Raw genomic sequence first — 7,108 nt, 5'->3', positions numbered from 1 at the left:
GTTTGTCCTGCTGGGAAGACTGTGCTTGGTGCTAATGGTTGTCAAGACCTGTGAGCACATGAAGACTATTTTTGCATGGTCTGACAAAACTTATTTGTTCAAAAATGTAAGCATGCCTTGGCTGTCCGCACATCCAAAGGGTTCTCCTCATAGCGAACTTGCTCACTCCATCTTCATCCACCACCTCAAACATCTCCCTCAGCTTCAGGAATCTGATCCAAGAGGCTGTTTGCAGAGCCACAGGTAAACACCACTGCAAGGTAACCCACAGCACCATCGTCTATCATCAGGAAATGGCTTCATTCAAGAAAACCTAGGAACTTTCTACATATTCAATGAGCAAATCATTGAGAACATAGTAAATGAAGTTCTGGGTATTTTGGGGAAATTCATGTGTATATGTATATATGCATATGGATATATATATGGTTTTTTTTGGTATTGTGTTAAGCAAAGAAGAGCCTAGAGGTACATAGATGTAAATACAAATACATACATAATACCTGTATGTGTTTGTCTAGAGGAACCTGAATGCTGTCTTTATTGTCATGATAGAGATGCTCCATGAATGTCCCTTTCTGCCCCAGCAGCATGCAAGGGGTCCTTTGTTTGGGCATTGCATTGGACCTGTCAGGGGCTGGGTACTGGGAGCAGTAAACCAAGAACTTCTGGGTAGCAGGAACTGTGAGAAGCACCCACTGGTTGTCCTCAGACCGACCAAGTACCCCTGAAAAGCATTTCAGGTTCAGTCCCACAGCACTGTGCAGTGATCTGCTGCTACTGATGGTATAGCTAAGATGCTGGAGTTGTATAAAGAGCTATGACGTGAAGAAGGAAGATGCATGAGAGAAGATGGAGACAGTGGTGTTTCCAAATTCTGGGCTTCACTGTGGGACGGAGACACACTTCTTGACTTGTTAGAGAGAGTCTAGGTTTGAGAGGTTATTAATATGTAGGAATGTGAGGTGAGGGGTGAGGAAATAAGAATTTGTGTAACCTGACTATTTCCCTTACTTCTCCTTGCAGAGACATGGTGAAGGCTGAAGGTTGAGTTCTGTGGGATTTCTGTGGAGGCTCTCTCACCTGATACCTTTCTCAGAAAAGCCATTCAGACATTGCAGAACCTGCTGAGCATATGCAAATGCAAAGGAGAAAGTCCTTATTCCACTGTTTCAGTGTCACAGCTACAATGAGGGGAACCAGATTGCCAGTATGTACCTTTTGATCGCAGCCCCCACTGCCTCCCCGAGCTGCATCACACCCAGCTAGCGCAGCACCCAGGAGACAGCACAGAGAGATAAGCCACTGCACAAAAGAGTGTCATTGCTTCGCTCAGCAGAGTAGAGAACCAGAGTTGCAGTGGATCTCATGCTACTGCTTATCACGTCAAGCAAGGATCTCTGTTTCACCATCCTTCTCTACCTGCCTGGCTGCCTTTTACTCGCTCTGCTTCGATACCTGTGTTTTGCTACCTCATGCTGGTGATTTATGCTCCTGCATGCTGCAGTGTTGCAGGAAATAAATAGTAGGGACTGGGCGAGAGACTTACCGTAGCTATGATAAGTATTGCTGCTACACTGCACCCAGGGCATAGGGGACAGCTCAGCCTGCCCTGCACCTGGCTCTAGAGGGGCTATATAACACTGCAGGAACAGGAGTACTTGGCACTGCAGGGTCTTGCCAGCCCTTCTCCCAGACTTTCCTTTTCTCAGGAGGACAAGCCTTGCATTGCCTGACCCCATTTCACAGCACGCCAGCACAGAGCTATAGAGGATCCTGCCCCACAAAACCAGAGAGCAGCAAAGACCCTCTGGGACACCCATTCCCCCCCTCAGCTGCCCTCCTGCTGCCCTACAAAGAGACACCCTGCCGTGCTGGAGAGCCTCCCTGCAGTGCGGCATCCAGAGGGCTCCCAGTGCTTAGGGGGGTCCTGCCCCCAAAGGGGTGAGGGCTTCTCTCGACTGGGGCGTGCTGGGGATGCCCGCTGCCAGCCAGGAGTCCTGTGGCTGCTGCGGAGCCGTGGGGCCATATTACATGGTGTGGGGGCGATTGACAGACGTGTACAGAGACTCTCTGTGTTTCTTGAAGGACGCGGATGCTGCTGCGGCTTCGTCTCCCTGGAGGCCCAGCCGGGAGGTGCATTCTTGGGCAGGGGCATCACGAGGGGCAGGCAGGGCAGTGCTTTTTTCCCTTGACATTGCTTTGCAGCCTTTCTCGTCCAGGAGCTGTGCAGAGCATCACATTATTTACCATGTCCTCTCCGTGTGTTTCTGTCAAAGCAGGAAAACGAAGATTTCATGAAACAGATGTGCAGTGCTGCTGTGTGTGCTGATGTCTCCTGCTCAGCCTTGGACCTGGCTGCTGCTCTGAGGGACAGTCAGATGTAGGTTGAAAAAAATCGCAGCCAAGAACCTGCAGGTAAAATTATACTTCATCGTATCTGTGAGATGAAATTATCTGTCAGCTCTTGCTGATCTCTTCCCTCTCTGCCCCCCTAATAAAACCCATCACAAACATATTGAATATACTAACTAGTCCATCACTAGATATAAATATACACAGGATAGTCGGATAGACTCTTTTTTTACAAAATAAGTGCTTCTTCCTATCCAGATGTTATAAATAGCATAAAAATGAGTGAAGGATGAAGCACATTCTGTTTCTGTTCATAGGTCCTCCACAGTAACACATACAACATTTCCTTTATCCCTTTCCCTTAGTTGTACACAAAAAATAGTCACCAATACTCTCGTGTTTTTCTGCATGTTTACATATTCATCTAATAGCTGAAAACAGTATGTATCTTCTCGCAGATCTGACAATATGCATTCGTGCTTGCCCTCTTCTGTTTAATATCCCCTCAGGAAATGAATGAGTGGTACGAAACCAGATTTCCTGACTTTAATCAAGCTTCCACAGAACATGCCGAGAATGTGAGACATTTCAGAGAAGGAGAGGGGAACTGCAAAAGAAGTGTAAGTCGAATTGAAAACCCCTTCCAGCTTATGTTATGTCACTTCTAATGGAAGCCTTTGTTATGATTTCACCAAGTTAGGTAACGTGACAGTTGTCTGATATTTTTTCCAATAGCAGTGGTCTTTTAGGCTATGTTTTCCAGTGAGGGAGGTGGACTTGAGCAGTGGTGACTCTGGATCTGACCCCATGTCAAACCGGTAGTAAGTATCCACAAATAATGTTTATATATATATTAAAAATACAGCTGTTCAGTAATATCTGAACATAAGGGTCCTGGTTTTTTTGATCAATGTTTTAGGGGGAAATGATTTGTATTGGAGATTTTTTTATTTGAAGTGCTCTCACTCCCAACACATACACACAGGAACCTTGCAAAGGCAACTACTTAATATTTTGTGTGGATAAACATCCAGGATAAACTCATTAGGTGAGGAAAAGAGATCAGTTTATGATACGAGGATAAATAACAAGAGACGGAGGTGTGATTAAAACTATCAGCTTTATCGCGACAACTCCTAGATCGCGTTGCTATTTCAGCCACCTCCTTCCGACCTGCACTTAAAGTCATTTAATAAAACAAATCAAAGCAGCATCCCCAAAGAGCAGCCTGGTGTTTCAGAGGGTTTTCATTTCTGGGTCACGAAGGTTTCGGCGTTTAACCCCACCTCCTCCCAGCTCAGCACACGCAGAGGGAGCACGGGGAGCACCCATCAGCCTGCCGCCCCTTTGCTGTTCGGGGTGCGGGGCTCTCCTTGCACCGGAGCCCCGGCTGGCCACCGGCCGGCCCTTCGCTGCCCCCGGGCTCACGTTCCCTGCTGGAAACGACGGGTTCCCGGAGTGAAAGCCCCCGGGGAAGGGGGATTTCGAGGCTCGTCCCCAAACCGGCTCCTCCATCCCCCGGAGAATGGGGCCCTGCTGGGAAGGGAGGGCCGGATCCTGCGCACGTCCGAGAGCTGCTCAGGCTGACACGGGCTGGGGGAAAGCCTCTTATGAGTGCGCACACCCGATTTTGGCTTCTAATACCTCGGGACACGGGGTTAAGCACGGGTTTAGTAGTGACAAATCGCCGTGGTGGGGCAGAGGTACCCATGCGGCAGGCACCGCGACTGTGAAACAGGTGACTCGGCGCTATTGGGATGCGGATACTCTGAGAGCCGCTTAATTCAAACCCGGTTTTAAGCAGGGTTCATTGTGCCAATAATTTAAAGAGCTCAGTTTACTAAAAACACACAACTACCCGAAAATAAAAAATAAAAAAAATGAGAAAAGCCGTGAAAGGAATAGTCAGAGAAAAATAATATTTTTCCTGCTAGTTTTGGAAGAGAGAATCCTTCTACATGTGTGTGCGCGTATTTTTCCGTGTGAGAGAGAAAGTTTGAGGTTAATCCGTCGTCTTCTTCTAAACGCGCATTCGAATATTTAGGCTTCAAGACGCTGACACTGGGGAAGCTGAGGGCAGTGGTCCACGGGCGATCAGGCAAAAAAATCTGAATACTTTTATTTAGATTTCATTCTAATAGCACAAACAATGAATAGGGGGGAAAAAAAGGCGTTAAATCCGCAGACTGCAACGAAAAAATGGTTTCCGACCGATGACACCTACAAGTTTCTTCGGTTTCATAACTACGAAGCTGTGGGAACTGATGCACATTTCAGCATCGGAACATACAGTGTCAAAAGGAAGGGGTGGACTTCGTGATGTACTTTAAAATAAGTCCTAGGCAGCCTGGGTTTAACCTCTGTTATTCTGTATATACTTTCGAATATATTTACTGGGTTAAAAAATAAAAAAAATAAAGGAAGGAAGGAAGGAAAAAAAGGAAAAAAAGAAATCAAGTCGTTTGAAACAGGCACCAGGGGCAGACCTTTCAGTTTGTCAGATTCATTAATTAGAGAGCTGCTTATACTAGAAGAAGATGCGGTCTCTTCCCCTGCCTTCCACCAACAATTTCACCACGAGGGGATGTTTACCAGAGTGTAAAGAACAGTTTCTGAAGGCTGGATTTTTTTGCTAAAGTTCTATTTATTTTTCTTTTCCCCATGCTGATAGTCGTGGCTTGAAAAGCAGAAAATGACGAAGCCCTTTAGAGCATTACAGGCGCTCATTAAGGAGTCGGCTCCCTTGCAGCCCTTTCTCCTCCTCCCCGGCAGAGCCTCTCCCTTTCCCCATTTACATCGTTACCAGCCAGCTCTGCCTCGCTCTCTGGTGCCACCACCGCACAGAGGACCTCTTGCTTTCAGCACCCACCCTTTCCCCAGCCCTCTCCCTCCCGTGCCAGCGATGCATTTCCCCGTCTCCCCCCCAAAAAACCGAGCCCAGGATTTAGGTGGGGGGGGATCCGGGCAGGTGGAGCCACCGGCATTCCCATCCCCTCCCCGGAGGTGCCCGGGCACCCCGCAGCGAGCATCCCTCCCCCTGCCCCTACCCCTGCCGGCTCCCCGGTTCTTTTGGGGACAAGATCAGCCCCCCAGCCCCTCAGGGACCCCCTGCAGCCCCCCCCCCGGGAGGCCGGGAGCCGGTGCCGCAGCCCCCCGGGAGCCACCAGCCCGGCCCCTCGGTCTCCTCCGGCTGTCCCCCGCGGTGTCGCCGCGCCTCGCTCCTCCGGAGGAGCGTCCAGGCGGGTGGAAGTCTGAGCACAATGAAACCTGAGAATTTCTGTCACTCTCTGCATATGGTCCGAAGTGCTTTAATCCCAATTAGGGGCGGCTGACACACGGTCCTATTCATCCCAATCAGCTCTTGAATACATTTGCCTAGAAATGAACTTCACAAATAGACTCTCCCCTAAATGTGCCCAGCAGCAAGGAAAATCGAATTGAGGCAGGGGCTCATTCTGAGGCGATCGAGGGAGAAAAGGTATGAATTTATAAGGTACACCGAAACATTGCAATTCAGCAACAAGTTTTACTGACTTTTATTTGCACCATGTCAACCGAAAGAACCAAGAGATACGGCGGGGGCTGCGGGGGGAGAATCCGGTTAAAAGGCAACTTTAGACAGACTTTGAATACTTTATGCGGCCAGTTTCGCCTCCAATTGAAGCTGGGCTAAAAGGGAAAAAAAAATCTCAGCCCCTACACTGGAATTTTTAACTAGCACAAAACGTGTTTGAATCCGATTCTCGGCCGCCGCTCGCGATTGACAATAAGAATACCAAACTGAGATCCTGTCATCTGCCGGGGTTCCATAGAACCTGAATCACCATTCACAGGCTGCTTTAAATATCCCACCCGCATCTCGTCTGCACCGCACAGCTGGCCGGGAGCCGCCAGCCCCGGCCGCGGCCGTCGGCGGCCCCTTCCCAGAGCATCGGGGTCCTGGGTGGGATGTGGGGATGGGGTGTCCCTGGGGAGGGGAGGGGAGGGGAAGGGAAGGGAGGGGAAGGGAAGGGAAGGGAAGGAAGGGAAGGGAAGGGAGGGAAGGGAAGGGAAGGGAAGGGAAGGGAAGGGAAGGGAAGGGAAGGGAAGGAAGGGAAGGGAAGGAAGGGAAGGGAAGGAGGGAAGGGAAGGGAAGGGAAGGGAAGGGAAGGGAAGGGAAGGAAGGGAAGGGAAGGGAAGGGAAGGGAAGGGAAGGGAAGGGAAGGGAAGGAAGGGAAGGGAAGGAGGAAGGAAGGGAAGGGAAGGGAAGGAGGAAGGGAAGGGAAGGAAGGGAAGGGAAGGGAAGGGAAGGGAAGGAAGAAGGGAAGGGAAGGGAAGGGAAGGGAAGGGAAGGGAAGGGGGGAAGGGAGGAAGGGAGGGAAGGGAGGGGAAGGGAAGGAAGGAAGGGAAGGGAAGGGAAGGGAAGGAAGGAAGGGAAGGGAAGGGAAGGAAGGGAAGGAAGAAGGAAGGGAAGGGAAGGAAGGGAAGGAAGGAAGGAAGGAAGGGAAGGGAAGGGAAGGGAAGGGAAGGGAAGGAAGGGAAGGGAAGGGAAGGGAGAAAGAAATTGCAAAAGAAAGAGGGGAAGAAAGAAAGGAAGGGAAGGAAGGAGAGGAGGAAGGAAGGAAGGAAGGAAGGAAGGAAGGAAGGAAGAAGGAAGGAAGGAAGGAAGGAAGGAAGGAAGGAAGGAAGGAAGGAAGGAAGGGAAGGAAGGTAATTAGAGAGAGGAGAGGAGAGGAGAGGAGAGGAGAGGAGAGGAGAGGAGAGGAGATGAGAG

At 49.9% G+C, this 7,108-nt stretch overlaps 1 protein-coding gene across 1 annotated transcript in view; it reads right to left on the bottom strand.

Annotated features, from left to right (window-relative positions):
* The window catches only part of PNISR (PNN interacting serine and arginine rich protein), a 118,335-nt gene extending 112,779 nt beyond the window's left edge, over positions 1 to 5,556 (bottom strand). The window contains exon 1 of the mRNA XM_080584049.1: positions 5,545 to 5,556. The gene's annotated coding sequence lies outside the window, so the exon portion shown is untranslated. The remainder of the gene's footprint in view (positions 1 to 5,544) is intronic.
* Between the last annotated feature and the right edge of the window lie 1,552 nt (positions 5,557 to 7,108).

The sequence above is a fragment of the Anser brachyrhynchus genome, assembly GCF_964034855.1.
Source record: "Anser brachyrhynchus genome assembly, chromosome: 3".
Classification (NCBI taxonomy): domain Eukaryota; kingdom Metazoa; phylum Chordata; class Aves; order Anseriformes; family Anatidae; genus Anser; species Anser brachyrhynchus.
This window is presented reverse-complemented; position numbering and strand designations above follow the sequence as displayed.